Source organism: Hyla sarda, unplaced genomic scaffold (assembly GCF_029499605.1).
Source record: "Hyla sarda isolate aHylSar1 unplaced genomic scaffold, aHylSar1.hap1 scaffold_2820, whole genome shotgun sequence".
NCBI lineage: Eukaryota > Metazoa > Chordata > Amphibia > Anura > Hylidae > Hyla > Hyla sarda.
In genome coordinates this window covers 22,773-30,000 of record NW_026609525.1, presented here as the reverse complement: position 1 = coordinate 30,000, position 7,228 = coordinate 22,773, and the positions used below count along the sequence as shown (strand labels likewise).

The 7,228-nt window shown below is 46.0% G+C and overlaps 3 non-coding genes across 3 annotated transcripts; all 3 read left to right on the top strand.

Annotated features, from left to right (window-relative positions):
- The first annotated feature begins 1,624 nt into the window (after positions 1 to 1,624).
- Positions 1,625 to 1,815, top strand: LOC130326219 (U2 spliceosomal RNA). The gene has a single exon (XR_008870873.1). It is a non-coding gene; the product is annotated as a U2 spliceosomal RNA (small nuclear RNA).
- A 2,090-nt stretch (positions 1,816 to 3,905) lies between these two features.
- LOC130326218 (U2 spliceosomal RNA) lies at positions 3,906 to 4,096 on the top strand. The gene has a single exon (XR_008870872.1). It is a non-coding gene; the product is annotated as a U2 spliceosomal RNA (small nuclear RNA).
- Positions 4,097 to 6,187: 2,091 nt separating this feature from the next.
- On the top strand, positions 6,188 to 6,378 carry LOC130326230 (U2 spliceosomal RNA). Its single transcript, XR_008870880.1, has one exon. It is a non-coding gene; the product is annotated as a U2 spliceosomal RNA (small nuclear RNA).
- Positions 6,379 to 7,228: the final 850 nt, after the last annotated feature.

Sequence of the window (7,228 nt, the reverse complement as noted above, 5' to 3'; positions counted from 1 at the left end):
GGGGGGTCTCCTGGCTGTTCACACAGGTGTGTCATTGCTGTACATTGACCATGCATTGCTTCTGTGGTATTGCAAAGGCAAAGACAAATGCTTCCAGCCATCCATTGCACTAATGGATTGGTCATCAGCTGGCTGTCTATGTCCCGCATCAATATAGACCAAAGTACAGAGGGTTAGGCTATGCTATTGTGCACCTACCTGATGCATCAGAAGGTGCGAGGCCCTTGCTAAATTCTGTGCACAGACTTTGAGATCTATACTTTAGACTGTATCTAAACCTGCTCCAACATGGACTGACATTCTGGCCTACTTTCAGCCGATGCGACTTGTCTGTCGCTGAACAGTCGCTTTTTATGTATTCAGCACCTATGTATAATGTTGTAAAAATGCTCTAGAAGCTAAAGTCGCAGAAATGTCACACATATTTGGCCTGCAACTTTCTGTGCGACAAATTCAGACAGGAAAAATCAGTATAAATCCTTAGAAAATTATCCCCCAGTGTCTCCATCTGCTGGCGGTATTGAATAAGCATTGCTGCACTGATGGGGTATGCATTAGACAAAAAAAAAGAAGAAAAAGAAGAATAATACGCCCAGAAAAGAGGCGAAAAGGAGAAAAACGTAAAAAAACGTGAAAAAAAAGTAAGAGGAAGAGAAGGGAAAAAAAGGTGGAAATGGGTTTAAAAGTGATTTCGGCGGAGAAATATATATATATATATATATATATATATATATATATATATATATATATACGCGCACACACACACATATATATAAACGTATTCTCCGTTGAGATATTGCAGCGCTGCTGTGTCCAGGCCCAGGAGCCTTAGCACTGTGCTGTGATGTCACTCAATACCACTGACATCACTAGGTGTAAACAACATCTCTCCTTTGCTGTGTATGTGACTATGGAGCTGTTTGGTGATGTCGTCTATTATGGCCTTCATAGAAGCAACAGGAGATTGTTGCATCCATCTAGAACCCTCAGAACTACAGTGCTATGATGTCACTCACTTCCACAGGCCTTGCAGAGTGTAAACAACAACAACCCAGCTTTGTTGTGTATGTAACCATAGGGATTTGTGATGTCACCTAGAACCTTCACAGCAGCGACAGCTTTATGAGGAGCATCAGCACTGCTCTGCCTGAGCAGAACCATCACCGCCATAGGTTGTCAAATAACCCGGATTTAACCCACACAAGGTAAGTCCAATGGGGTGCAGGCATGTCCTCTATGCTTACAGCTTCCCGTGGGTGTTGGTTTGATACCGTTTGGGGACAGCCAAGGAGGCATCTGCAGGCAACAAAGGTAGGTGTGTGCTTGTGTGTGTGTTTCCTATGCAGATCCTAAGCCCAGTGTCACATGCAAGTAGGAGGAGTAAGAAGGGTTCCTGGCAAATCCGGGTTATGGATTGCATTTAAAAAGGCCCCGTGGGAGTGCAATGGGCCCCTGTCTTGCTGCTTAGCAATAATGGTATGGGTTTAGGTTCTGCTGTGTGTACTGGTGGTTGACTGCCCCCCAGCCCAGAGTGTGCATGGAAAATTGTCTGGCAGCCTCCCTGACAGCAAGCAGTGATAGTGCCCATGAAGGGGACCTTGTTGGGCCCGCCCCTTTCACGGTTATCGCTTCTCGGCCTTTTGGCTAAGATCAAGTGTAGTATCTGTTCTTATCAGTTTAATATCTGATACGTCCCCTATCTGGGGACCATATATTAAATGGATTTTTGAGAACGGGGGCCGATTTCGAAGCTTGCTTCCGTCGCCCTATGCATTGACCCGATATGGCAGTATCTTCGGGTACAGTGCACCACCCCCTTACAGGGTTAAAAAGAAAGATTCCTACTTTCATTGCTACCTGCTTGCTGGCTAGCCAGCTAGCCAGCCCTGTGGGCCTTGCTGCTGCTGCAGCCAAAAAACAAAAGGTGGTGCTGCTGCTGCTTCTGCTGCTTCTGCTTCTGCTTGTGTCTGGCCCCTGTTGGAGCGTCCAGGCACAGGACTTCTGCTGCTGCTGACTAAATGGCCTCCTTAATTGGATCATTTGAGTAGCCAGCACACCTGTGCAGGTAGGGCATGACATGATAGGCAGCTGCCTTGATAGCGGGTGGGTGCTGAATGTTCCTAATTGACAAAATAAGATTAATGCTTATGAAGAAATATAAAATCTCATCCCTTCCCCCAATATCGCGCCACACCCCTACCCCTTAATTCCCTGGTTGAACGTGATGGACATATGTCTTTTTTCGACCGTACTAACTATGTAACTATGTAACATAACATGGGGGGGGGGGGGTCTCCTGGCTGTTCACACAGGTGTGTCATTGCTGTACATTGACCATGCATTGCTTCTGTGGTATTGCAAAGGCAAAGACAAATGCTTCCAGCCATCCATTGCACTAATGGATTGGTCATCAGCTGGCTGTCTATGTCCCGCATCAATATAGACCAAAGTACAGAGGGTTAGGCTATGCTATTGTGCACCTACCTGATGCATCAGAAGGTGCGAGGCCCTTGCTAAATTCTGTGCACAGACTTTGAGATCTATACTTTAGACTGTATCTAAACCTGCTCCAACATGGACTGACATTCTGGCCTACTTTCAGCCGATGCGACTTGTCTGTCGCTGAACAGTCGCTTTTTATGTATTCAGCACCTATGTATAATGTTGTAAAAATGCTCTAGAAGCTAAAGTCGCAGAAATGTCACACATATTTGGCCTGCAACTTTCTGTGCGACAAATTCAGACAGGAAAAATCAGTATAAATCCTTAGAAAATTATCCCCCAGTGTCTCCATCTGCTGGCGGTATTGAATAAGCATTGCTGCACTGATGGGGTATGCATTAGACAAAAAAAAAGAAGAAAAAGAAGAATAATACGCCCAGAAAAGAGGCGAAAAGGAGAAAAACGTAAAAAAACGTGAAAAAAAAGTAAGAGGAAGAGAAGGGAAAAAAAAGGTGGAAATGGGTTTAAAAGTGATTTCGGCGGAGAAATATATATATATATATATATATATATATATATATATATATATACGCGCACACACACACATATATATAAACGTATTCTCCGTTGAGATATTGCAGCCGCTGCTGTGTCCAGGCCCAGGAGCCTTAGCACTGTGCTGTGATGTCACTCAATACCACTGACATCACTAGGTGTAAACAACATCTCTCCTTTGCTGTGTATGTGACTATGGAGCTGTTTGGTGATGTCGTCTATTATGGCCTTCATAGAAGCAACAGGAGATTGTTGCATCCATCTAGAACCCTCAGAACTACAGTGCTATGATGTCACTCACTTCCACAGGCCTTGCAGAGTGTAAACAACAACAACCCAGCTTTGTTGTGTATGTAACCATAGGGATTTGTGATGTCACCTAGAACCTTCACAGCAGCGACAGCTTTATGAGGAGCATCAGCACTGCTCTGCCTGAGCAGAACCATCACCGCCATAGGTTGTCAAATAACCCGGATTTAACCCACACAGGTAAGTCCAATGGGGTGCAGGCATGTCCTCTATGCTTACAGCTTCCCGTGGGTGTTGGTTTGATACCGTTTGGGGACAGCCAAGGAGGCATCTGCAGGCAACAAAGGTAGGTGTGTGCTTGTGTGTGTGTTTCCTATGCAGATCCTAAGCCCAGTGTCACATGCAAGTAGGAGGAGTAAGAAGGGTTCCTGGCAAATCCGGGTTATGGATTGCATTTAAAAAGGCCCCGTGGGAGTGCAATGGGCCCCTGTCTTGCTGCTTAGCAATAATGGTATGGGTTTAGGTTCTGCTGTGTGTACTGGTGGTTGACTGCCCCCCAGCCCAGAGTGTGCATGGAAAATTGTCTGGCAGCCTCCCTGACAGCAAGCAGTGATAGTGCCCATGAAGGGGACCTTGTTGGGCCCGCCCCTTTCACGGTTATCGCTTCTCGGCCTTTTGGCTAAGATCAAGTGTAGTATCTGTTCTTATCAGTTTAATATCTGATACGTCCCCTATCTGGGGACCATATATTAAATGGATTTTTGAGAACGGGGGCCGATTTCGAAGCTTGCTTCCGTCGCCCTATGCATTGACCCGATATGGCAGTATCTTCGGGTACAGTGCACCACCCCCTTACAGGGTTAAAAAGAAAGATTCCTACTTTCATTGCTACCTGCTTGCTGGCTAGCCAGCTAGCCAGCCCTGTGGGCCTTGCTGCTGCTGCAGCCAAAAAACAAAAGGTGGTGCTGCTGCTGCTTCTGCTGCTTCTGCTTCTGCTTGTGTCTGGCCCCTGTTGGAGCGTCCAGGCACAGGACTTCTGCTGCTGCTGACTAAATGGCCTCCTTAATTGGATCATTTGAGTAGCCAGCACACCTGTGCAGGTAGGGCATGACATGATAGGCAGCTGCCTTGATAGCGGGTGGGTGCTGAATGTTCCTAATTGACAAAATAAGATTAATGCTTATGAAGAAATATAAAATCTCATCCCTTCCCCAATATCGCGCCACACCCCTACCCCTTAATTCCCTGGTTGAACGTGATGGACATATGTCTTTTTTCGACCGTACTAACTATGTAACTATGTAACATAACATGGGGGGGGGGGGGTCTCCTGGCTGTTCACACAGGTGTGTCATTGCTGTACATTGACCATGCATTGCTTCTGTGGTATTGCAAAGGCAAAGACAAATGCTTCCAGCCATCCATTGCACTAATGGATTGGTCATCAGCTGGCTGTCTATGTCCCGCATCAATATAGACCAAAGTACAGAGGGTTAGGCTATGCTATTGTGCACCTACCTGATGCATCAGAAGGTGCGAGGCCCTTGCTAAATTCTGTGCACAGACTTTGAGATCTATACTTTAGACTGTATCTAAACCTGCTCCAACATGGACTGACATTCTGGCCTACTTTCAGCCGATGCGACTTGTCTGTCGCTGAACAGTCGCTTTTTATGTATTCAGCACCTATGTATAATGTTGTAAAAATGCTCTAGAAGCTAAAGTCGCAGAAATGTCACACATATTTGGCCTGCAACTTTCTGTGCGACAAATTCAGACAGGAAAAATCAGTATAAATCCTTAGAAAATTATCCCCCAGTGTCTCCATCTGCTGGCGGTATTGAATAAGCATTGCTGCACTGATGGGGTATGCATTAGACAAAAAAAAAGAAGAAAAAGAAGAATAATACGCCCAGAAAAGAGGCGAAAAGGAGAAAAACGTAAAAAAACGTGAAAAAAAAGTAAGAGGAAGAGAAGGGAAAAAAAGGTGGAAATGGGTTTAAAAGTGATTTCGGCGGAGAATATATATATATATATATATATATATATATATATATATATATATATACGCGCACACACACACATATATATAAACGTATTCTCCGTTGAGATATTGCAGCCGCTGCTGTGTCCAGGCCCAGGAGCCTTAGCACTGTGCTGTGATGTCACTCAATACCACTGACATCACTAGGTGTAAACAACATCTCTCCTTTGCTGTGTATGTGACTATGGAGCTGTTTGGTGATGTCGTCTATTATGGCCTTCATAGAAGCAACAGGAGATTGTTGCATCCATCTAGAACCCTCAGAACTACAGTGCTATGATGTCACTCACTTCCACAGGCCTTGCAGAGTGTAAACAACAACAACCCAGCTTTGTTGTGTATGTAACCATAGGGATTTGTGATGTCACCTAGAACCTTCACAGCAGCGACAGCTTTATGAGGAGCATCAGCACTGCTCTGCCTGAGCAGAACCATCACCGCCATAGGTTGTCAAATAACCCGGATTTAACCCACACAGGTAAGTCCAATGGGGTGCAGGCATGTCCTCTATGCTTACAGCTTCCCGTGGGTGTTGGTTTGATACCGTTTGGGGACAGCCAAGGAGGCATCTGCAGGCAACAAAGGTAGGTGTGTGCTTGTGTGTGTGTTTCCTATGCAGATCCTAAGCCCAGTGTCACATGCAAGTAGGAGGAGTAAGAAGGGTTCCTGGCAAATCCGGGTTATGGATTGCATTTAAAAAGGCCCCGTGGGAGTGCAATGGGCCCCTGTCTTGCTGCTTAGCAATAATGGTATGGGTTTAGGTTCTGCTGTGTGTACTGGTGGTTGACTGCCCCCCAGCCCAGAGTGTGCATGGAAAATTGTCTGGCAGCCTCCCTGACAGCAAGCAGTGATAGTGCCCATGAAGGGGACCTTGTTGGGCCCGCCCCTTTCACGGTTATCGCTTCTCGGCCTTTTGGCTAAGATCAAGTGTAGTATCTGTTCTTATCAGTTTAATATCTGATACGTCCCCTATCTGGGGACCATATATTAAATGGATTTTTGAGAACGGGGGCCGATTTCGAAGCTTGCTTCCGTCGCCCTATGCATTGACCCGATATGGCAGTATCTTCGGGTACAGTGCACCACCCCCTTACAGGGTTAAAAAGAAAGATTCCTACTTTCATTGCTACCTGCTTGCTGGCTAGCCAGCTAGCCAGCCCTGTGGGCCTTGCTGCTGCTGCAGCCAAAAAACAAAAGGTGGTGCTGCTGCTGCTTCTGCTGCTTCTGCTTCTGCTTGTGTCTGGCCCCTGTTGGAGCGTCCAGGCACAGGACTTCTGCTGCTGCTGACTAAATGGCCTCCTTAATTGGATCATTTGAGTAGCCAGCACACCTGTGCAGGTAGGGCATGACATGATAGGCAGCTGCCTTGATAGCGGGTGGGTGCTGAATGTTCCTAATTGACAAAATAAGATTAATGCTTATGAAGAAATATAAAATCTCATCCCTTCCCCAATATCGCGCCACACCCCTACCCCTTAATTCCCTGGTTGAACGTGATGGACATATGTCTTTTTTCGACCGTACTAACTATGTAACTATGTAACATAACATGGGGGGGGGGGGTCTCCTGGCTGTTCACACAGGTGTGTCATTGCTGTACATTGACCATGCATTGCTTCTGTGGTATTGCAAAGGCAAAGACAAATGCTTCCAGCCATCCATTGCACTAATGGATTGGTCATCAGCTGGCTGTCTATGTCCCGCATCAATATAGACCAAAGTACAGAGGGTTAGGCTATGCTATTGTGCACCTACCTGATGCATCAGAAGGTGCGAGGCCCTTGCTAAATTCTGTGCACAGACTTTGAGATCTATACTTTAGACTGTATCTAAACCTGCTCCAACATGGACTGACATTCTGGCCTACTTTCAGCCGATGCGACTTGTCTGTCGCTGAACAGTCGCTTTTTATGTATTCAGCACCTATGTATAATGTTG